At 36.5% G+C, this 25,708-nt stretch overlaps 1 protein-coding gene across 1 annotated transcript in view; it reads right to left on the bottom strand.

The window, feature by feature from the left end:
• Window positions 1–15,954, bottom strand: part of LOC137765338 (sodium channel protein type 3 subunit alpha-like) — a 112,974-nt gene extending 97,020 nt beyond the window's left edge. Inside the window, exons 1-2 of the mRNA XM_068544980.1 lie at window positions 15,749–15,954; window positions 10,606–10,789 (exon numbers count right to left, since the gene is read on the bottom strand). The gene's annotated coding sequence lies outside the window, so the exon portion shown is untranslated. The remainder of the gene's footprint in view (window positions 1–10,605; window positions 10,790–15,748) is intronic.
• Window positions 15,955–25,708: the final 9,754 nt, after the last annotated feature.

Here is a 25,708-nt window from a genome sequence, read left to right as displayed (position 1 = left end):
CCTTTTGTGTTAGTTTATCCTAACAATTGATTTATCATTTAATATCTTTAAAGTCCAGTGTTCATTTAATTTTTGTCTTACTCCAGCTCCATTGTTTTTAACCATTATTTTGCCTCTTTAGTTTCTCCTTTAGCTATTTTTGGCCACTTATGCCATTTTCTTTCCTTTCAATCCATTTTATCTTCCTTTATGCTGACGTGATGTACCTGCTTCAGAATTTTCCAGATCAAAACCATTTCTGGCAGGCATTAGGCTGGAAAATTCTGGGACTTAGCTCTTTGTGCAAGGGCTGAAGCAAATCCAAAGCTGCTCACTGAGTAGCTCACAGATTTTGCCAGCAGGTCCCTGGCAGCGTTTCCCCATGGGGAAAGGGCAGCCTTCCATCTGAATGGGATCACTGGTTGGCTCTCCAATGTCTGTAATAGCCCTATCCTACCAGCTGCTCATTTGGTTTTAAGTCTTGAGACTCTTATCAAGGAAATAACTTCACATGGTCAAATCACCAAGATACTGTGAAGTGAAAAACTGGAAATTTGTCTAGGAAGCAAAACCATGCATCTACTTCTCTGTGTACTCCAGAGATTCTCCTGGAGCAAATTTGACCATTAGAAGACTAAATGGGGGTCTAGGTTAGGTTAACTTAATACCTGGGATTTCCTTCTTTGAGTTGTATTAAATTCATTTCTGCCTTACTCTAAAAATGTTGAGCCCAGGAGGCTCAGAGCTAAATGTACATTCTAAACCAGTAACTTCATTAATGCACAGTCTTTAACAGGTCTATCATCTACACTTTCTCCATTTTCCTTGTCTTCAACTGCCTAATGCATGTGGATTTTGAAAAAATAATATACCACTTCACTTCACTTTTTTATAAAGAGATGGAATATAATAAATGAAAGTTAAATTTCTCTAAATACATGATTTAAAAGACTTATTTGTTCTTAATCATGAGTCTATGCTTCTTATAAACAAATCATTTTTCTCAAGGACTATACTTAATTTTACCATGAAAATAAATGTTAAACACTGAGCTTGGAAGCTCAGTATCCCAAAATTGAAAAGGATCTTTCAGTCCATCTAGTTTTCACCATTAGAGTTTATAGCAGTGGTCCTCAAAATTTAGCATCAGAATCACCTGTAGGGCTTTTATTAAAACACAGCTTGCCAGGCCCCACCCCAGAGTTGCTGATTCTGTAGATATGGGTGAAGCCCCAAATTCTGCGTTTCTAGTAAGTGCACAGAGGATGCTGATGATGCTGGCCTAGGAATCACATTTTGACAACGACTGGCTTGTAGACTCCAGAAGTGCTTTTTTGTTTGTTTGTTTGTTTGTTTTGAAGTTAGAAACATATGTACCAGTCATACTGCTCTCATTTTTATGATTTCTCAATGATGACAGTCATAGCTTCTTCAGTCTCATTTGTTCATTTGTTTAATGTCCTGTGGTGTAATTCTTCTGAACCTGGAACCTTGAAATGATTTATGGCAGTATTTCACAGAAGCCTGCAATAGCTTCCTAACCATCTCCCTGCTTCCAGCCTGATTCCCACATAGCCTATTTTCACCCAGCAGTCAGAGTGATTTGGGAAAAGCAGAAAGCAAATAAGTTATTCCTCTGTGCAGGAGCCTATAGGAGCCACCCAGAGAAAAGGCCAAACTCCTTACAATTGCCTCTCAGATCTTATGATGTGGCATTCCAGTTACCTAGCTGAACTCATCTTGTGCTCTCCTCCTTTCTCACTCCTCCCTAACCAAATTGGCTTCTGGCTGTCCTCTGCACCTACCAAACACACATATACTGTTCCCTCTCCCCCATGAGTGTTCTTTCCTCTAGTTGGCCTAACTTCCTCATTTCTTCAAGTCTTGGTCAAAAGTTTACCTTTTCAGAGAGACCTACTGTGCTTCCCCTCCAGCTGCTTATCCCACTTTATTGTTTCCAAAGCACTTATCACCTTATTATGTACTATGTAATTTACTTAGTTATAATGTTTATTGTTCATTTTCTATTTCTCCTAGGTAGAACATAAGACTTACAGGGGCTGGAATATTTGCCTTTTTTGGTCCATTTTGTTCACCAATGAATCCCAAGTGCATAGAACAGTGCATAGCACATACTGGGTGCTCAACAGACATTTTCTGAATAAATGAATTATTTAATTTTAGTTTCTCAAAAAAATTTAAAGTTTTTACTTAGACTTACTATTTAGAAGTTCAGCCTACAAGTACTCTTTAGAAAGTCTTGTATTCTATTTAAGGCAGCATGTTTTATAACAGCAAAGTCTGGGAAAAAACTGAAATATCTACTAATAGGGGATTGGTTAGGTAAATAAAGTAACTCAGTTTTGTATCATACAGCCATGAAGATGATAACACATAAAAGAACAACAAAAGCTGAATTCTCTATAGGCACAATATTTCTGAATTATGTAGTCCTATTTAATCTAGACCAAAATACATACATTCAGTTCCTGTTTACCTCAAAGATAATTGACTAAGTAAGTTAAGTTTACCAGACTCTCTTTAAAACAAAGCAAATTGAGGACTGAATGTTTTACTCAAAGAATTTCCCATTTCAAAATATCTTAGAGAAGTAATAGTGGTGATAATAGAGAACACTGACTAAGCACTTGTTCTGTGCCAGGCATTGATTAGCTCATTTTATCTTCACAATAACCCTATGAGATAATGGTGATTATTGTCCTCATTTTGTAGGTAAGGAAATAATAGGGTTCAGAGAGGATAAGTAACATGTCCAAGGTCACATGGCTAGTAAATCATGCCACCAAATCCAGTGTCTTTTTTTCTTTAGAAAAAGTAATAATCAGAGACTCTCTCTAAAAAATATTTTACTAACCTGCTTCTCCAGCTTCATCTTACATGTATGCTCCTCCATAGTCAAACGGATCTAGTTGCCATTCCCTGAAAGCCCCCAGTCTCTGGCCTCTGGCTTTTAAAAACATCCCCTCTGCCTGAAATATCATTCACCTCCAAAGAAGACATACAGATGGCCAACAAACACATGAAAAGATGCTCAACATCACCAATTATTAGAGAAATGAAGATCAAAACTACAATGAGGTATCACCTCGCACCAGTTAGAATGGCCATCATGAAAAAATCTACAAACAATAAATGCTGGAGAGGGTGTGGAGAAAAGGGCACCCTCTTGCACTGTTGGTGGGAATGTAAGTTGATACAACCACTATGGAGAACAGTATGGAGGTTCCTTAAACAACTAAAAATAGAACTACCATATGACCCATCAATCCCACTACTGGGCACATACCCTGAGAAAACCATAATTCAAAAAGACACATGCACTCCAATGTTCATTGCAACACTATTTATGGGTTGGCCAAAACGTTCATTTGGGTTTTTCCATAAGGTGTTAAGGAAAACCCGAATGAACTTTTTGGCCAACCCAATGCAATAGTCAGGACATGGAAGCAACCTAAATGTCCATCAACAGATGAATGGATAAAGAAGATGTGTTACATATATACAATGGAATATTACTCAGCTGTAAAAAGGAACGAAATTGTATCATTGGCAGAGACGTGGATGGACCTAGAGACTGTCATACAGAGTGAAATAAGTCAGAGAAAAACAAATATATATTAATGCATATATGTGGAATCTAGGAAAATGGTGAAGATGATCTTATTTGCAAAGCAGAAATAGAGACACAGACGTAGACAACAAATGTATGGATACCAAGGGGGAAGGGGGTGGGTGGGATGAATTGGGAGACTGGGATTGACATATATACACTACCATGTATAAAGTAGATAGCTATGGAGAACCTACTGTATAGCACAGGGAACTCTACTCAGTGCTCTATGGTGACTTAAACGGGAAGGAAATCCAAAACAGAGGGGATATATGTATATGTATGGCTGATTCACTTTGCTGTACAGCAGAAACTGACACAGCAGTGTAAAGCAACTATACTGCAATTAAAAAAAAAAAAAAAATCCTACCTATACTCCAAGGCTCATCATACCCAAATTCTGAGTCAGAAGTGACTTTGCCTTCCTCTGAACTCCAACAACATGCACATATTGCTTTAAAAATTCATATAATAATTATAATATTCTGGCTTCTGCTTTTATTAAGGATGTGTCTTATTGCTTCTACATTTTAAATTCCTTGAGGATAAGGATTTTATTGCTTACCTACCATAGTGAGCAGGACATTATTAGATATCTGTTGAATATAATTACCTAAAACAAATTCTGCAAATACCCTGTCCAAGCCCTGGTCACATGTAAGAATTGAGCACTAAAAATGTCGCTAGTGCCAAATCAGAAATAATATTTTGGGTATATTGGCTTAAAAAAAAGCATTAGTGGGCTTCCCCAGTGGCGCAATGGTTAAGAATCTGCCTGCCAATGCAGGGGTCACGGGTTTGAGCCCTGATCTGGGAAGATCCCACATGCCGCGGAGCAACTAAGCCCGTGCGCCACAAGTACTGAGCCTGCGCTCTAGAGCCCGCGAGCCACAACTACTGAAGCCCGCACGCCTAGAGCCCGTGCTCCGCAACAAGAGAAGCCACTGCAATGAGAAGCCCACGCACTGCAATGAAGAGTAGCCCCCGCTTGCCGCAACAAAAAGAAAGCCTGTGCGCAGCAACGAAGACCCAACACAGCCAAAAATAAATATATAAATAAATTTATTTGAAAAAAAAGCATTAGGAACATTAATTTCACTTGTTTCTTTGTCTTTTTTTATGTTAGCATCTAGAAATTTTCAAAGTACATATGTGTCTCATTATATTTATATTGGCTAGTGCTTGTCTAGTGTATGCCTTTCCCCTATTCCTTCACCCTCCACCAAGTGATCAAACCCATAAACAAATGCGTGAATTAAGAAAGGGGGCAATCCCTTGTTGTGAGATGCTCTAAAAGGGAGGGGCAGGCTCTCTCTGGATTGATAATTTTCCTGTTTTACTTGGTCAGATTGTTGTTTTTGTTCTTAATTCCTAGGATTTTGGGCTGAGAAACAAATGTGAGCTTTGTGTGTGTGTGTGTGTGTGTGTAATGCATGCACGTGTTTCTGGAGCAGAAACCACATTTAAATCAGAATATAACCAGAATTATAGGAGGCTTTCTATTTTGAAGTAAATTGGCATCATGGAAAATAGAAAGCAAAGTTCTCAGCCCAATAAACAATCCTTGATCCATATTCCTATCGTAACATCAGTTTTGCTTCAGCCATAATAGAGAGCCCTCTGAGTTGCCCTCAGCCACGTCTCACCTACTGCTTGCTGGTGACTTGTGCTTTAGCCAGTTTCTTTCCAAGCAACCACAGACTGTTTATTTACTGTAATCAAGAGCGTTAAGAGTTGATTGCCTTTTTCACTTGGCAACCTGAGGGAACTTGAGGTACAACTTGCATTACTTCAAAATGGTGGTGCTTACTTCACATGTTACCTGCACTCCTTTGAGGCTTAAAATACAGAGGATTGAGCTTTATCTAGCCTGGAGCAGGGAAGCTGTAAAATCTGCTCTCAGATTAGTGCTAGTGGTAAACTCCACCGGAGCACAGACTGATTTAGGTGGGGCTGCAGTTCGGCTGTCACGTGATTCTTCACCAGCCAGAACCCAGCCACCTGAGTGGCTTCTGTGTTAAGCATTTCCCCTAGCTAGATGGTTATAATGCTGTGGAGTTGATTACCCTGAGGTGGTGCTGCAGAAGACAGTGTAACATAATGGAAAAGCATGCCCTGCCCCATCCTTTTAGAAACAGGGTTTAATGAAAAGATAAGGAAGAGAGGGAGGAAAACAGAAAGAGGGGAATGTACCTGCGATTCAGGTAACCTGTTTTCTAGGCTTATCTTTGACATCACTTGCTGTGACATATTGAACACTCAGTGTCTTTGTTGTTGAGTGTCCACATCCGTTATAGAGAGGGAGTAGGGGAAAGTGACTAGTTGATTTGTAGTGCCTCTTTTATCTCAGAAGCGCAGGGACTCTGCACTCGGTGTATTCCAACATTCATCCCTTCTGAGAGACAATTATCTAAGGGTATAGCAGTCGCCTTATACTCTGAACAAAAAGGGTCATTGAATATTGGACTAGTGATGTAACTGGAGTTGGCTGTGTTATACCTATTAAAGTCTGCCTTCATATTCAGAATATTTCAGTGAACTATGTGCTTGCTCAAATTTAAACTATGTTTTTTGATGAGTCAACACTATGAATGGCTTGCGAAGAGCATAGCCAGAGAGTTGGTTTCTGAAAAGAACTATCCCTTGAATCCTTTCTAGCTTTAGATATTCAATTCTGTATACATGATTTCTTCATGAAATTGGTAATATCAAAAATCTTCTCATCTGAGAAATTCTATACAAATAATAATTAAAAAAAAAAAATTACAAAACTTGAAGTCTAGTTTTCAGTGAAATATGACCAGTCACTAAAGAAACTGAAAATATCGTCCCTAGGATCTGAATTCAGGACTCAGAGAGTCTATGTTTTTCCTTTAGCCATTTAGCACATCACTGGCACCAAAATAGAGCAGGGGCCTGTGTGTACTGCCCTGATTTAGGTGTAGATGTTGCCACTTATTGCAGCGGGAACACACAGTGAAGGGTCTCTGCATGGAAAGGCAGGAGGGATGTTGTTCAGTGCTCAATTCTTTTGAGGCTAAAGGAAAGCCAGGATGCCACAGGTAAGAGAAAATTACATTTGATGCAAAACTTTATTTCTGACAGATTGCAGCAACCAATATGCTAATTAGAGAAAAGACAGGCATAGCCTATCTGGCCCTTCCCAGGATGGAGGATGTAGCAAGTAAGACCACGACTAGAGAGGGCAGCAATCATGAGGAGAAAAGTAAGAGCTGAATAGAGAAGATGCTAGGAAGGACAGAACTGGAATTTGTGGTATTTCTACAATGTTCCATGTGTGCAACCTGAACTAACTCCTCAAGGACATGGATAATTTAGGATTCTGATCAAATTGCCTGTGCAAAGTTGAGCACTGAATTCAGTTATTCTTCAAGTGTCTTTCCCCTTTTAAAAAAATTTAATAGACTTTATTTTTGTAGGGCATTTCTAGGTTTACCAAAAACTTGATTAGAAAGTTCACAGACATAGAAAACAAACTTATAGTTACCAAAGGGGAAAGGGGAGGGAGGGATAAATTTAGGAGTTTGCAAATACAAACTACTATATATAAAATAGATAAACTAACAAAGTCCTACTGTATAGCACAGGGAACTATATTCAATATCTTGTAATAATCTATAATGGAAAAGAATATGAAAAAAATATATATATACATTCATACATATATATATAAAAATGAGTTACTTTGCTCTACACCAGAAACTAACACAACACTGTAAATCAACTATACTTTAATTTTAAAAAATCATAGAAAGAATAAAATATCTATCAAATGTTGGAGAAAAAAAAAGTTCAAAGAGTTTCCAAATCAAGTCTGCCTTTTTATGTCTTAGATATTTAGTTTTCAAATTTTTGTTCAGGAAGAAATTAAGAGAATAAATAGAAAATATTTTGTCATGCATAAAATTCCCCAAATTTAGCTTTCCTGAGGGATATGGATTGTTGGAAAAAATGAGTATTATTTTATGGTTAAATTGGTCTCACAGAGTGTTGTTTGAAACGTAGCACCATTATAGTACACTTAATGGATATTTAAAAGAAATGTGTCTTACAAAGACTCAGGATAATTTTGGGACAGAGTAAACAAATCTAACAAATGTATGAGAGAGCTCGCTATTGTGGTTTCCGTGGTGTATTTTAACTCTTGTGCTAATTTGCATAGAGATCTGCATCATGATTTGGATGTGCTCCGCCACTTTTCATTTACGCCTAAGCATTACCTTTTCCCTTTGCAAAATATACTTAATGCTTTTGAATTACAAGTTGGAATTCTTTTCCCCAAAGAATCAAGTTAGTTCTCACAGTTTTCACTGTGTTGGTGGAGGGAATGCTTTAATCAACAGTAAATTTTTTGCTCTCTACACTGACTAAATTAAGGTGATCCTTCATCAAAAAACATTCTTTTTGGTTCAGGCTTTCATTCTTATTAGTATTTTACTGGTTTGTTACTTATATTTTCATTGTAGACTACCAAAGTACTTTGTGTATAAAGCTAGGATGTAATTTTTTTGAAAGTCAGTGATCCAATCCCAGTTTGAGAACCCAAGCACCATTTCATAGACATCCATCATAAACTTAGCCTCAAACATAATATAGTATTACTTCTGTTCACCATGCAATCACCAGCCTCCTGATTCACAATATGTATATTCTCATCCTGAGATTTAACAGATCTTTCATACATAGTGATAATTGTGGTGACCTGGTTGACAGAATGGTAGAGGTCATGAAGAAAGCATAGTTCGGTAGTAATATTAAAGGACGTTCCTCCAGAGGAAAGACTTTAGGATATAATCTGCTCTGAAGGATGTAGAGGATTGTTTTAGTAGGGGCTACCACAGTCTCTCCCTAGTCGCAGAAAGGACTGTGGGAAATCAACATGGAAAAGCAACTGTGGTGTTAACCCAGCAAATGTCTCCTTAAAGAGTTGAAAAGGCAGACTCAACTTAGTAATGGAATTCCTTTTTGGAAACTCAATTCATTATTAATTCCACTTAGCTATTAGGTTAATTCATTTCTCCCTCAGAAATGCCACTTTCTGAAAATACATTTTTAAGTGAATTTTGGCTTTAAAAAATTTGTTGGTTTACATATCTGCTTCTCCTCTAAGTCTGCCACAATTTAAGTTTCAATAATTACAAATCAATGTTTTGTTTCCAGCTGAATGACCTGGACATTCAAAGAGTATCTTTCAATGGACACTCTTATTTGATTTTAAGACAATTTTCAAAGGAGCAATTTATAAGGTACAAAATAAAAAGAGGGCAAATCTCTGGTTGTATAAATTGAAGTTAATGGATGCTTATTTCTGAGTGTGCACAATTGTTTATATTGTTAGTTTGCAAAATATACCATAACCAGCAGCTGGGTCAACTTTCAAGTAGAGGTAAGGGTAGGAAATTAACAATTTGAAATATAAAACTGCTTAAACATATAGAATAAATACCACCCTTTTCAACCAAGGGAGAAATGGACACGAATGTATTTTTTGCAATTTTAAGTATTTGCATAGTCTTTTTACTTAACACGCACCCACTTGTTAGAATTTTGAAATTATTCTGAAAGTCATTTCTCAGTTGTCTTTCACTTCTCTGGCCAAGCTTTCATTAGCTTCTCTTATTTTTCTCTGTCTTCCTTTAGTCAATTGCTTTTCAAACCTGGCTGCATTATTTGAACTATGCTTGCAGAGCTTTTAAACAAACATGGATACCCAGGCTTAGCCCCAGAGCATCTAATTGAATTGGCCTAAGGTGGAGCCAGCTTTGCTCTTTTTTTAAGCTTCCCAGGTGATTCCAATGTGCAGCCAGAGCTGTGGGCCACTCTGAATAAGCTCATCATGTTTTACCTCTTTCCGTTTTCTCTCAGATGTTTGCATATCTATTCCCCTTCAACTGTTTTTTTTTTCTCCTGTCATTTTTATTAGGAAGTTTAAAAAATCTGATTTCTTTCATTTTTTCATTTTGCTTTTTCTTTCTGATTTTCCATAACGGCCAAGAAGTTCTCATTCTAGGCACATGTATTTGATTTTTATTCTTATCTAATACTACCAAGTTTCATATCAATGAAAGAGAATGCAGTATATTTGTGAATAATACTTTTGTCTGTTCTTCCAATGCTAATATAATAATATACTTTAATTTTTGCTATAGGTATATAAAGATTGATAATAGAGCCCAATAAAATTGTTGAAAAATAATATTAAGAATGGATTTACTTGAACTGTAATCAGTATTGGCTATGATTAAAGAAAGTTTAATAAGATATTTTAAAACTTTGAGACCATGTGGACTCAAGGACATATAACTATCCTATTAATAATATTTTTATCTTTTCATAGCTAAAGGACATGTTTGCCCTACAAATTTCAATCATTTCAGAACAGTGCAGAAATGGGAATATCACATACCTCATCAAATAGCATATCAGTAACAAGATATCCACAGCAAGGGGAGCATTAATAGCAACAAAAAAGGGGAGAAAAAAGATCTATGAAGACAAAGTTCAGTGATGTAATTAGCAGCAGTATAAACAGAAATATGGGAGGGAATATGTAGAACATTCAAGGATTTGAAATGAAAGAGATAGAAAAATGGTGGGCAGTTGGTTGAGCCTGGAGGAGCAGACAAGAAATCTGAGCGCTAGTGTAGCAGTTCCTCCAAATACAGTCAAGCCATTTCCTCTCCATGAAGTTTATTTTCCTTCATTGGTAAAACTTCTGGTTGGATTGGCAAAAGGAAAAAAATACTTGGCCATATCCTGCCTGTAGGTATGCTTTGTTGAATCTATCCAGTACTGTAAATAATTTGAAGTAGATGACAACATTTAACAAGAGGGAGGTTTCTCATAAAAATCTAGATTTTAAGCTTCATTGGAAAAATCATTTGATTCAACAGTCTCCTAGTGCCTCTTTAGAAAGCACATGGGCTATGGAGTTCCTTAGTCCCAGCCTGACTAGCTTTACTCATTTTTCTTACCTGCTTTGCGCATGTAGGAATTTGGGCTTATTTCTTGGAGAATTTATTCTTAAGGTTATGTCCAACCATGATATAAGTTCCATGAAAAGAAATTGCTTAGAATACTTTGTTTAGTCTACAGCCATACCACCCTGAATGCTCCTGATCTCATCAGAATACTTTGTTTGGGTACAGCAAAAGTAACCTATAAAGAGAAAAATAAATGTCACAAGCAAAAACATCAAGGACGAAGAGAAGCTAACAGACAGGTCATCAGTTCTCAAATAGAGGCTTGAGCCCATAAAACGTGTCCTATTAATAAGCTCTGTGCAAGAATATTTGGGGTTCTGGTTCAGAAGCACAGTGTCACTTAACAGCAAGAACTGGGATTTAATGAATTATTCCAGTTCAAGCTCTTGGAAAAAGAAAAGGACAAAATGTTCTGTACAACCCAAGTAAGAATAAAGTATCTTCTGAATATTAGGAGATTAAAATTCCCCAAAGTTAGCTTCTTGGCAGAAAATGGCCGAAGTTATTTAAAGAGTGACTTCCCATCTTTGAAATCACCCATTGAATAAAGCAATATTAAACCACTGTTTAAAAATTTAAGGACCATCATTTCTTTCACTTTCCTCCACCTCAGAGCTTAATCACATGCAGGGCTCCCTATATGCAGTCTCCAAAAGGATGAAAACCTAATTCAGTTATTACAGAAATAACTCCAGACTTTTAAAAGGTTTCTCTGAACTAAAACAACCCCTGAGAATTCCCTAATACAACCACCTAACATATGTTATATGCACTGTATTTGTGTTTAATATGTATATTTAATTTGTAAGCATGCTTATAAGTTACTTTGCAGCTGTTCTCTATTCATATATCTTGGGCAGAAATTTCTTTAATATTCTCTCTATAAGGTCCTTTATCATTTCAAACCCTGGAAAAAAGAGGTGTAGTATTATAAGAATCACTCAGTAAATACGTATTAAAACTTCTGTTATCCAGTTGAGTAGGTATGAATATAAATTTTAAAGAACTCTTCTATTGTGGCTAATCATATGTCTGAATGTAGATTCAAATTTCAGATATCCAAAGAGCTGATGCGCATCAGGCAGTTCACAGAGCAAAGCACATCTTTGCTTAGCAAGAGAGCAAGATTTTCTTCATTAACTTCTTTTCAAGTAAAATTAACAGAAAATTAACATTATTCTGCTCTTAAATCTATGCTTGTTATATCCCATTAAAATGCATCCAAAGAATCTGTTAACTTCACCCCAGTGTGAAAAATATTATCAGGTAAAGCTGAACTGAAAAGGCAGCTTCCTAATCAAAGATAAATATGTGAGCTTGCAACCCAAGGGACAATAAAATTGGCTTTTATCCTTCCCAAATTTTATAACTACCTCAAAGAACAATCTACCTCAAGAACTAGTCGTTTGGATACTAGGTTCTACACTGAATTGCTATTAAAAGTGTTTATGGGTAAAATTTAAGTGGAAGTAAAGAGAATTTAGGATTGAAGTTAATAAAAATTTAAAAACAGATCCCCAGTACAGAAGTGTACTGTTAATATCTTAAACTATATTTCAGGGGTAGGTGGGTAAATTAATCCTCATAGTTTTGGAAAACTGGTAAAATAACCATTAATATTAAGGTGGAATGAATATTTTTAGATGACAAATTAAACATTAATTCCCAGCCTTCAGTGAGTTCACGGTGTTCCTATACATGAATGATGATGAGAAAAAAGTAATCTGCACAGCCACCCATGCAAAGAAATTTCACTATCTAGTCACATGTTCATTCCTTGGTGAAAAAAAGTATTTGTTTTTATATGCTTACGCTCATGGGTGCTTTCATTTAACCCTTAAAAATAAGGAATCAGAAGAGCTGGGAGTGAGCCAGAGTCAGGGAGATGGACTAGTTACAGATTCCAAGCAGAGCATTGTCTGATTGAGAAAACTTCCGCTCATGTCTTTAAGACTCTCAAACTCAAGGCCGTCTCAGATCTGTCTAATCATGAGCCCATTAAGTCATCTTGGCTGCCATGAAGATGAAACTGACAGCACAGTTATTTGAGTCAGTTTAAAGAGGCCCAGGGTGGTTGAAGGGAAGGCTTAGGAGGCCTGGGGTGCTGAAAGGACATCCCAGCTCTAGCTCCCCAAGATCCCAGTAGCACACAGCTGTCAAGAGCATGAAGCTGTATGTAGAGAAACCCTTTGGAGGGAAGCAGGGATTTTGCCGTATGTCAACAATTTCATCAGGCACAGTTTGACTTTCCACCTTTCATTGGACCATCAATATGATTTAAACAGTAGACAGTTTGTGAGTTGATCGCATAGCCAACACATGCAATCATTTCTGGGATTCAGGTTCTGTAATTTCATGGTCATAGTAGAAATTATTTGGCATATAAATGTGGTTCTTGGTGAAATCTAGATTTTCTCTGTGAATCTTCACAAAGCCTTTTGTCTAATAGGTGTATCTATTAAGGTACAAGTGAAATAAAGTCTTTTGCCCCTATTTTTGTTAAAAAGAAGCAAGCCTTTGAAGTGGGGTCCATGATAATATATCATTGGGCAAAAGAGTAGTCTTCTAGAAGGTACTATGAGAGTTCTATAAACAATCCAGGAAATGGCCAGATGTTAACACTAATTGATATTATTATAGGGAACACATTTTTTGTTGTTGTTGTTTCAGCAAGGGCATGCTTCCAGGATGAGAATTATTCCCTTTTCAACTACAGAATTTCTTGGCAGTTTCACTCTATTCTTCCTGTTGTGGTGGAAGATACATTACCATCACCAGTATTAAAATGATATCTGTTCCTTTTGTCAGGGGTTGGGGAACAGGGGAGGAGGGGAGGGTGGGCATTTAATCATGTCCCAGGATATATAATAAACACTGGACAGACAATATTTATTTACACAATCCTGCAACATAGGCATCATCTTTCCTATTTTATAGGTGATATAATAGAGGCTCAGAAAGTTTCAATCTTTGTCAGTTAATAGTGGAGCTAGGATTTATTCTGCCAGCCCTTTCTCTTAACCACTTGTCCATGTTGCTTTCTGGTTGTTTCCACCACAGAGAAGCTGGCCAAGGACCTTTAAAACCTCTCTATTTCTCTATCCTCATGTTTAGCACACCATTAATGGTAACAAACAACTCAGTAAAAGTCAAAGACGCATCAGATTACAATTAAGCGGAGAAATAAATTGGTGAAAATCCAGATAAATTAGAATCATAGAATTTTAAGAATGAAAAGTGTCCTTATATATCCTTGATTCCAATTCCCATCTTTTACAGGTATCTCTTCTGAGGTGACAAAGCTTATTAGTAGCAGAACTTGCATCAGAAATCAAGACTTCCAGCTCAGTGTCCAACCTATTTTTCTCTATCACACAAATAAACTATAGTTATTATTCTTGACCTTACAAATGAAGTCACTATTAGTTCTTTAAAAGAATAAGATACCAAACTTATTTGATATATCATTTAATCAAAACAGGTTTGATTTCTAAAAATTTTCAAAGAGCACATTTAGTGAAGAACTCTGTATACATTTGTTCTTCACATTGTGACTACATATACAGACAAAAATTAAGAGATTCTTGCAACTATACCGATACAAATATTGCTAATAATCAGGGCCAAAATATAAGCATCCATTCATAAATATAAACAGTTCAGAAAGGCCAGCTCTGGTGTTTACACAGAACAAAGTTATATTCAGTCACCTGCAAAGAAACATGGAGTGTACAATACGCTCATGCCAATTAGCATCCATTTCTGGGAACCCTTTTCAAAGAAACAGTTTTCTCTATATCCTATGGTAGGAGATCTCCTGAAATACATAAAACCTAGGACTTTTCTCTGAGGCAACTGCTATTTTGTAACATTTTTAGGGGGAGTATTATTGCTACCCATGGTAAAATCTTAGGTGAGAAATCAATATTTTTCCATATCGTTAGAGATTACAGTTGCTTTTAAAGCTGAGGCCTCAAGTTCTGTTTTTAGGCTGATTTGACCAGTACTGACTAGAAACCCAGGTTGAAATCAGAGGTCTTTATTCCACACAGGGCACTCACTACTTGGACTGATTGTGATGAAATGTTTTCATGCAAATTCCTATAAGCACGTATGCCTTTTATCTTTGCCCTCATATGCTACATTACACCACCTGTTGTATTTTTTAAAAAGCTTGATGATTTTTAAAACTCTTCTTTAAATTAATACCTATAGATTTTCTGCCAATAATTTCCTGTTCTAACTATGTGATTGCTAACTGAATAAAATATTTATGATTATTTTATAAAATATTTTAAAGAAAACTACAGAAAATACAGATTATAGATAAAGTAAATAATTGTTTTTTGTCCAAGTGGCTCTCCCTGATAATTAGTAATAATAATAATAACCAGGTATTAAATACACACAGAAAAAATACAGAAATATATGAAGGTTATGAGACAACTCATAGAAGGTACAATACCCTTTACATCAATAAATAGAATGGTAAATATTTAATATAAAATGTATATATTAAAATAAAGAAACAACACATACTGGAGTATATAGGGATCATTTTATTACTAGAAGGTTAAATCTCATTTTAATGATTGGTATTGGTGAGAATAGGTTATTTTAGAGACAAATGATAATGTTTTTCAAACAGCTATATACCTCTATATTGTTATCACTCCCTATACGCATGGCCTCTCTAAAGCTGTTAAAAAAAAAAGACCAAAGCACGAGAATGACAGTTCCAATTTCACTATACATTTATGTTTAAAAAATACTTGGCACACTGGACATTTAAATAGATAAGGTACAACCACAATATCAATTAGGCTAGCTCTGTGTAATAAAAAAATATTTTCTCTGACTACAATGAATCATAAGCATCTACATGTTTCAAAAATACAAGCTCAGTAGTGCCTAGTCTGTACCATAAGTCACCATTTCTAGACAGAGGCTCTATTTCCTTTGAGATAAAGGAGTAGTAAGCAGTCTACACATCAGATGATGCCTTTGGTTCCTGTAATTTACATTAAAACAACATTAGGTTAAAAATAGAAGCATGAAGATAATTTTAAAATAAGAAAAATGATCTGGTGGCTAGATTCCATGGTTCAGATAATTAAATGATTTGCCAGCTTACCTGATAAAACAGAGCCTTATGGATCACAGCATAACAAAGCCCGCATCCAAGATGGTTAGAGTATAATGAGCCTCCTGCAGTTGTTCAGATTTTTGGCCACAGAGGTTTACATATTAACTACAATTTTTTTTTCTTTGCTTTCTCTGTGGACAAGAAAACAAAGAGACCTTTCCAGAATCCTCTCTGCTTATGCCTCCGCTTCCTGTTCTGAGATTCACTCTGTGGTACCCAACATATATCAGAAAACAGCTTTGAGGAGAAAAAAAAAAAAAAAAAGCCGACAGCACTCAACATGGTACCGCCATCTACTGGCAGACACATAAAATTGAACGAAAGGAAAAACATCCCCATTATTCTTTATCATAAGGTAAAATGTAACCTATCCCCTGCATATGAGTATGTACAAAAATATCCTTTTGCATACTAAATTACTTGAGTATGCACATTTTCTAATATTGTATATTTTTCTAAATTTTATAAGTTTACAAAGTTGATTCAACCATAAATGACTACAATTAAAAACCCTCCAAATTTCTGTTTGAAAATTAGGTTTTTAGATTACCTTACACCTTACATGTAGAGTTTTGTAAAATCTCTCTTGTGGCCTGCCCTAGCCTTCTGAAAACTTTATCTTTGCACAGGATGAATTCTTTTTCTGAGTGAGTAATCTGACTCCTTAAAGAATAGTGTAAAACTTATAGTCATTTTGTATTGCTTTTTGGTAAAACATTTACGAGAAATAATATCTGGGAAAGTATTTTAAACTTAAGTGAGGCCTATGTAATTTAGATTTATGGATTATTTGGTCTGTATATGACACAAGGAACAGGTGAAATTCATCTTACATAAGATAATTCAATCAAAGGTTATATACTATTATATCTATGTAGTTAAAATACTTAGGAAAACATGGCTTATAAGGATATTGAAGCACACAATACGTAAGCAAAATGAAAATGATTTTATCAGTTTACTAAAAGAGATTTCTTAACTATAAGTGCTATTCATTTCATTTGACTATTCAGTTTACTTTAGAGAAAACAACTATAATTTTATAAGTTTATCATTAATTAATTAAATATGTTCATATTGATGGAGCACCTTAGTGTATGTCAGGCACTATATTAGCTTTGAAAAGACAAAGATAAAAACACACAGTGCCTGTCATCAAGGAACTGATGTATAATGAAGAGAGAATATAGCGGATACCGTATTTTTATGCCATGTGCTCAAGGAGTGTTATTTACTTAGCTTTTAAATTCTAGCCCCCATTTTGCCTAATGGCAGAAAAATAACTGTCAATTCCAGGCGGACTGAGTCACTTGAGGCTTTCTCCAGTGATTTCAGGTTTATACTCTTCTCACGGGAACTGATCTCAGTCCAGGAATACATATGGAGAAAAGCAGAGTTTGATCCCCAGCCTCCCACTTTTCTATGTGGGCATCCAGTGAGGTGTGGAATCCTGTCTGATCCCTGGGAATCATCACCCCTCCACGCAGACATCTACCAATGTGCCTTCGTTCCTGTTTGGCCCCAGAAACACCATCAATTCAGTTTTGCATGGCAGCATCCCCTCTTCATGACCATTAGTTACCTCAGGTTTTGTCAGCTCTTTCTCTCAGGTAACTTTTGTTCCTGTGCTTAGGGGAAGAGGGAAAACAAGCAAGTAACGACTTTCCAGAGTCACTCTGGGCTGTAATTGGCTGACATAAGTCCCATGTCCCAGGCACCCCACACGGCCATCTCTGTTCTACTGTTTCCATCCCATGGAGCGTAATGTGTTCTGTGGGCTTCAGACAAATGAGGCACAATCCCTGCTACATTAGAATATTTCAACTTCTTATCTTTCTGCCTTTTTAGCTACTACTGAGCAGGCAAGCTATGTAGGGGCTCCTTATTAGAGACCCCAGTTGGGTTGGGTTCCCTTGCTTCTTCACAAGCTTCCGTTCCAGTGCCCAAAGAGTTTAGCTTGGCTCTCTTCCTTTTGTGCCAGTAGTAAACTGGATCCACAAGTTTTCCTCTGAAATCTTTCCTGTCTTATACATAATGTGTTAGTTTGCTTGGGCTGCTATAAGTATCACACTGGGTAGCTCAGACCAACAGAAATTTACTGTCTCACAGTTCTGGAGGTTAGAACTCCTAAACTGAGGTGTCAGCAGGGTCATGCTCCTTCTGAAAACTGTAGGTATCCTCCCTTGTGTCTTTCAAGCTTCTGGTAGCCCAGACATTCCTTGTGACAGTATAACTCCAATCTCTGTCTCAGGTCTTTCCGTAGTGTTCTCCCTGCATCTCTTCACATTGTCTTCCCTCTGTGCACACCTGCCTCTGTGTCCAAATTTCTCCTTTTTATAATGACACAAGTCATTTTGGATTAGGGTTGACCCTAATGACTTCATTTTAACTTGCTCACCTATATAAAGACCTTATTTCCAAATAAGGGCATATTTTGAGTCACTGGAGATTAGGATTTCAACATATTTCTTTTCTGAATGTGTGTGGAAACAATTGAACTCATAACGCTTAGATTAAGACCTTTTATTTTTTTTTATTTATTTTTTTTAACATCTTTATTGGAGTATAATTGCTTTACAATGGTGTGTTAGTTTCTGCTTTATAACAAACTGAATCAGTTATACATATACATATATCCCCATATCTCTTCCCTCTTGCGTCTCCCTCCCTCCCACCCTCCCTATCCCACCCTCTAGGTGGTCACAAAGCACTGAGCTGATCTCCCTGTGCTATGCGGCTGCTTCCCGATAGCTAGCTATTTTACATTTGGTAGTGTATATATGTCCGTGCCACTCTCTCACTTTGTCCCAGCTTACCCTTCCCCCTCCCCGTATCCTCAGTCCATTCTCTAGTAGGTCGGCCTCTTTATTCACGTCTTGCCCCTAGGTTCTTCATGACCATTTTTTTTTTGTTTTTTAGATTCCATATATATGTGTTAGCATACGGTATTTGTTTTTCTCTTTCTGATTTACTTCACTCTGTATGACAGACTCTAGGTCCATCCACCTCACTACAAATAACTCAATTTCATTTCTTTTTATGGCTGAATAATATTCCATTGTATATATGTGCCACATCTTCTTTATCCATTCATCTGTCGATGGACACTTAGGTTGCTTCCATGTCCTGGCTATTGTAAATAGAGCTTCAGTGAACATTGTGGTACATGACTCTTTTTGAATTATGGTTCTCTCAGGGTATATGCCCAGTAGTGGGATTGGTGGGTCATATGGTAGTTCTAGTTTTAGTTTTTTAAGGGACCTCCATACAGTTCTCCATAGTGGCTCTATAAATTTACATTCACACCAACAGTGCAAGAGGGTTCCCCTTTCTCCACCCTCTCTCCAGCATTTGTTGTTTGTAGATTTTTTGATGATGGCCATTCTGACCGGTGTGAGATGATATCTCATTGTAGTTTTGATTTGCATTTCTCTAATGATTAATGATGTTGAGCATTCTTTCATGTGTTTGTTGGCAATCTGTATATCTTCATTGGAGAAGTGTCTATTTAGGTCTTCTGCCCATTTTTGGATTGGGTTTTTTGTTTTTTTGATATTGAGCTGCATCAGCTGCTTGTAAATTTTGGAGATTAATCCTTTGTCAGTTGCTTCATTTGCAAATATTTTCTCCCATTCTGAGGGTTGTCTTTTCGTCTTGTTTATGGTTTCCTTTGCTGTGCAAAAGCTTTGAAGTTTCATTAGGTCCCATTTGTTTATTTTTGTTTTTATTTCCCTTTCTGTAGGAGGTGGGTCAAAAAGGATCTTGCTGTGATTTATGTCATAGAGTGTTCTGCCTATGTTTTCCTCTCAGAGTTTTATAGTGTCTGGTCTTACATTTAGGTCTTTAATTCATTTTGAGTTTATTTTTGTGCATGGTGTTAGGGAGTGTTCTAATTTCATTCTTTTACATGTAGCTGTCCAGTTTTCCCAGCACCACTTATTGAAGAGTCTGTCTTTTCTCCACTGTATATCCTTGCCTCCTTTATCAAAGATAAGGTGACCATATGTGTGTGGGTTTATCTCTGGGCTTTCTGTTCTGTTCCATTGATCTATATTTCTGTTTTTGTACCAGTACCATACTGTCTTGATTACTGTAGCTTTGTAGTATAGTCCAAAGTCAGGGAGCCTGATTCCTCCAGCTCCGTTTTCCTTCCTCAAGATTGCTTTGGCTATTTGGGGTCTTTTTTGTTGCCATACAAATTGTGCAATTTGTTCTAGTTCTGTGAAAAATGCCAGTGGTAGTTTGATAGGGATTGCATTGAATCTGTAGATTGCTTTGGGTAGTAGGGTCATTTTCACAATGTTGATTCTTCCAATCCAAGAACATGGTATATCTCTCCATCTGTTTGTATCATCTTTAATTTCCTTCATCAGTGTCTTATAGTTTTCTGCATGCAGGTCTTTTGTCTCCTTAGGTAGGTTTATTCCTAGGTATTTTATTCTTTTTGTTGCATGGTGAAGGGGACTGTTTCCTTAATTTCTCTTTCAGGTTTTTCATCATTAGTGTATAGGAATGCAAGAGATTTCTGTGCATTAATTTTGTATCCTGCTACTCTACCACATTCATTGATTAGCTCTAGTAGTTTTCTGGTAGCATCTTTAGGATTCTCTATGTATAGTATCATGTCATCTGCAAACAGTGACAGCTTTACTTCTTCTTTTCCAATTTGGATTCCTTTAATTTCTTTTTCTTCTCTGATTGCTGTGGCTAAAACTTCCAAAACTATGTTGCATAATGGTGAGAGTGGGCAACCTTGTCTTGTTCCTGATCTTAGTGGAAATGGTTTCAGCTTTTCACCATTGAGGCCAATGTTGGCTGTGGGTTTGTCATATATGACCTTTATTATGTTGAGGTAAGTTCCCTCTATGCCTACTTTCTGGAGGGTTTTTATCATAAATGGGTGTTGAATTTTGTCGAAAGCTTTCTCTGCATCTATTGAGGTGATCATACGGTTTTTCGCCTTCAGTTTGTTAACATGGTGTATCACCTTGATTGATTTGTGTATATTGAAGAATCCTTGCATTCCTGGGATAAACCCCACTTGATCATGGTGTATGATCCTTTTAATGTGCTGTTGGATTCTGTTTGCTAGTATTTTGTTGAGGATTTTTGCATCTATGTTCATCAGTGATATTGTCCTGTAGTTTTCTTTCTTTGTGACATCTTTGTCTGGTTTTGGTATCAGGGTGATGGTGGCCTCGTAGAATGAGTTGGGGAGTGTTCCTCCCTCTCCTATATTTTGGAAGAGTTTGAGAAGGATAGGTGTGAGCTCTTCTCTAAATGTTTGATAGAATTCGCCTGTGAAGCCATCTGGTCCTGGGCTTTTGTTGGAAGATTTTTAATCACAGTTTCAATTTCAGTGCTTGTGATTGGTCTGTTCATATTTTCTATTTCTTCCTGGTTCAGTCTCAGAAGTTTGTGCATTTCTCAGAATTTTTCCATTTCTTCCAGGTTGCCCATTTTATTGGCATATAGTTGCTTGTAGTAATCTCTCATGATCCATTGTATTTCTGCAGTGTCAGTTGTTACTTCTCCTTTTTCATTTCTAATTCTATTGATTTGAGTCTTCTCCCTTTTTTTCTTGATGAGTCTGGCTAATGGTTTATGAATTTTGTTTATCTTCTCAAAGAACCAGCTTTTAGTTTTATTGATCTTTGCTATTGTTTCCTTCATTTCTTTTTCATTTATTTCTGATCTGATCTTTATGATTTCTTTCCTTCTGCTAACTTTGGGTTTTTTTTGTTCTTCTTTCTGTAATTGCTTTAGGTGTAAGGTTAGGTTGTTTATTTGAGATGTTTCTTCTTAAGGTAGGATTGTATTGCTATAAACTTCCCTCTTAGAAGTGCTTTTGCTGCATCCCATAGGTTTTGGGTCATCGTGTTTTCATTGTCATTTGTTTCTAGGTCTTTTTTGATTTCCTCTTTGATTTCTTCAGTGAGCTCTTCGTTATTAAATAGTGTATTGTTTAGCCTCCATGTGTTTGTATTTTTTACAGATTTTTTCCTGTAATTGATATCTAGTCTCATAGCGTTGCGGTAGGAAAAGATACTTGATACGATTTCAAATTTCTGAAATTTACCAAGGCTTGATTTGTGACCCAAGATATGATCTATCCTGGAGAATGTTCCGTGAGCACTTGAGGAGAAAGTGTGTTCTATTGTTTTTGTATGGAATGTCCTATAAATATCAATTAAGTCCATCTTGTTTTTTTTTTTTTTTTTAAAGCACAAACTTGGTTTTTTTTTTTTTTAAGTATTTGTTTATTTATTTATTTATGGCTGTGTTGGGTCTTCATTTCTGTGTGAGGGCTTTCTCTAGTTGTGGCAAGCAGGGGCCACTCTTCATCGCGGTGTGCGGGCCTCTCAATATCGCGGCCTCTCTTGTTGCGGAGCACAGGCTCCAGATGCGCAGACTCAGTACTTGTGGCTCACGGGCCCAGCTGCTCCGCGGCATGTGCGATCTTCCCAGACCAGGGCTCGAACCCGTGTCCCCTGCATTGGCAGGCAGATTCTCAACCACTGCGCCGCCAGGGAAGCCCAAGTCCATCTTGTTTAATGTATCATTTAAAGCTTGTGTTTCCTTATTTATTTTCATTTTGGATGATCTGTCCATTGTTGAAAGTGGGGTGTTAAAGTCCCCTACTATGATTGTGTTACTGTCGATTTCCCCTTTTATGGCTGTTAGTAGTTGCCTTAGGTACTGAGGTGCTCCTTTGTTGGGTGTATAAATATTTACAATTGTTATATCTTCTTCTTGGATTGATCCCTTGATCATTATGTAGTGTCCTTCTTTGTCTCTTGTAATAGTCTTTGTTTTAAAGTCTATTTTGTCTGATACAAGAATTGCTACTCCAGCTTTCTTCTGAGTTCCATTTGCATGGAATATCTTTTTCCATCCCTTCACTTTCAGTCTGTATGTGTCCCTAGGTCTGAAGTTGGTCTCTTGTAGACAGCATAAACACGGGCGATTAAGACCTTTTAAATTTGAAACACAAGAATCTGATGATTCTTTTTTCTGTTTCCCATGACAATTCCACTTAGGGAATAATAGCCTTGATATCTGGCCAGAATTTTGGGGGAGGGCTGCAGGAAGAGCCTCTGGTAATAATGAAGAAATTTAATAACAACAATAAAAAAATATTTATTTAGTACTATGTGCCAGATGTTGTTTTATGCATTTTGCATATATTCATTTAACCCTCACCCATAGAGGGTATTATTACTTGTATTTTACAGGTGAAACAATGAAATATCGAAGGAAGTAAAAGCACGTCAGTTAGTACTTCACATATCTTAACCACACAGGCAATTATAATCTAGTAAGATAACTGCTGTGATACAAATATGCACCAAGTGCTCGAGGAGCATAAAGGAAATGAACTTCTACTAATTTAGACCACTGCTACTCACAAATTCAGTGAAAATTCAAGACGATTTACCGTTTTGCTGTGTAAGTTTTCTGTCATAAGATATTTCTATTTTCTAGGAACTTTTACCCTTTTCTCTTGTCCCAGCCAAATTATCCCTTCACTAAATGCTCATTAACTCTGCCAGTCCTTAGCGCTCCATACTAATTTCTCCACTAGTAATGATACTTAGAAGTATATTCATTCTGATGCCCACTTTTGGGTATCCATATGCTCAAGAGAGTTCCTGGTAGTGTTTTCTGGGGAACTGATTTTTATAGGTGATTCTAGGCTGTGTGTGTGTGTGTGCCTTAAAGTATAAACTATTCTTAGGACAGTGAGGGAAAATTATCATGGAATGAAATTGGGGGAAGAAAAAGAAAAGCAATTAAGTTCTATAACAAATAAACAAATGGAATTATAACAAATTTAACAGAATTATGTAATTATAATAAGTATGAATTATACTAAATTTAACAGATAGAATTCATACGTTATCATGGAAATATTTGTCTTATCTGATTCACATAGCCATTGCTAATATTTTTAATTGCTCCACTAGATCTGTCAATGAGTAACAATTATTATTCCAAATATCCAAACCTGATTTAGCAATTCTCTTTTAAAGTTTCCTAGATATCTCCCTCTCATTACCTTCCTCCCCTACCTTACTATTTGGAATGGTGGTTCCCTGGGCCTAGACCAAACATAAAAACTAGTAAATTTGAAAAGTCAAGACAATGCATGGAGCTAAAATAAATATATGAATACTATATTTAATAGCCTAGATGCATCTATGAAGTGAGAGTAGGATACCTTGGGGGAATAATAAAATATATAAAGAGCTCTCATAAATTATATATATCATAGATAAAGCAGGGGAAAATCATTCGACAGTTTGGAAGAAAATAAAGACATCTTTTAGAAAGTTGAACAAAACACAAAGATATAAAAATGTGATAGAAAAAAAAAGTTAGAGTATCAGTCCCTAAAGTAAAATACCAAGTAGATATAGTACAAGACAAATTTCCAGAAATGAAAAGGCTCACCAAATGTTCACTTGATGAAAAAGAACACACATTGAGATGCATTATAAAATTTCAAAACATCAAAGATAAAAAGAACAAACAAGAATCAGATCACCATCAGACTTATTAACAATAACTGTTGGTAAGAAGCAAGGAAGAGAGGCCATCAGAACATGTAGGGATATAGTTTTATTCCCAGCCAAGCTGAAAAATCAAATAAATCTTGTATGAGAAGCAAAAAAAAGGTATTTCTGATTATGTAAACTCTGAAATTTTAACCCCTCTATATCCTTTTTTAATAAGTTATTTAAACATACACTCCAGCCAAGAAAGGAAAAAAAAGAGGGAGGGAAGAGAGGAAGGAAGGAAGGAAGGAAGGAAGGAAGGAAGGAAGGAAGGAAGGAAGGAAGGTCAAGGAAGAGGAAGACATGACATCCAGAAAACATCCATGAATCTGCCTAGTTGGGTAAGAATATCCTATCCCAGGATAACATTTTTGTGGAGGCTGAAAATGCTATTAGTCCACGTTGTAAGATGGAAACAAAGGAACGTCCACAAAAGAAACCTAATTTAAGTATCCAACATAAATGGGATGATTAATTCCTTTTTGTTAGCCTGTTGATGTGATGGATTGCATTAACCATTTTTTTTTAAATGCTTTTTTACTGTGGTAAAAGTCACATAATATAAAACATACTATTTTAACCATATTTAACCATACAGTTCAGTGGCACTAAGTGCATTCGCATTGTTGTGCAACTCTCACCATCATCCATCTCCCGAATTTTTCACTTTCCTAAACTGAAACTCTGTCCCCTTTAAACATTAAATCTCCATTCGCCCTCCCCCCCACCCCCCATCCCCCGGCCCCTGGCATCTACCGATGTACTTTGTGACTCCATGAATTTGACTATTCTGGGTACCCCATATAAGTGGAATCAAACAGTATTTGTCTGCACCTAATATATATTGGAATACATTGTGCATTAATTGATTTTGGAATGTTGAACCAATCTGGACCACATTTTAATGACTGGTTTGAACAAAGTGAGGAAAAAAAAGGATAATTATTGTGGCAATATACCTCATAGCAAAGAGAAAATAAATGAATATCCACGAAGAAACCTTTACCTTTTGTTTCTAAATAAATTCTTTTATGTGGGCAGGGTTCATCATTTTAAATACAAAAATGAAAAAGGAAAAGTGACCAGAAGGGTGATATCATTTTCTATAATTCTAAGCTTCATTGTGGCTTTTGGGCTTTCCTTCTGCAGATGGAATGACAGATGACCTTCAGGTCTTCAGGAAGTGGATCTTGAGGTTTAGGTGAAATAGATACTAGCTACAAATATAGGGCTTCTAGAACCTCAATGGTATCTGACCATGCTTTGTAAACATATTATCTGTGCATATTAACTGTGCATAAATCACAAAAATTCAGAGTAGAATAGAGCTGTAACCTCCAGTTAGGACCTTTGAGTTGGTCTCTATTCCTTCAGCCTCTAGTTCCTTGAG

The sequence above is a fragment of the Eschrichtius robustus genome, chromosome 5, assembly GCF_028021215.1.
Source record: "Eschrichtius robustus isolate mEscRob2 chromosome 5, mEscRob2.pri, whole genome shotgun sequence".
In the NCBI taxonomy this organism is placed as follows: domain Eukaryota; kingdom Metazoa; phylum Chordata; class Mammalia; order Artiodactyla; family Eschrichtiidae; genus Eschrichtius; species Eschrichtius robustus.
The sequence above is the reverse complement of the archived record's forward strand: the minus strand, read 5'-3'. Positions and strand labels throughout refer to the sequence as shown.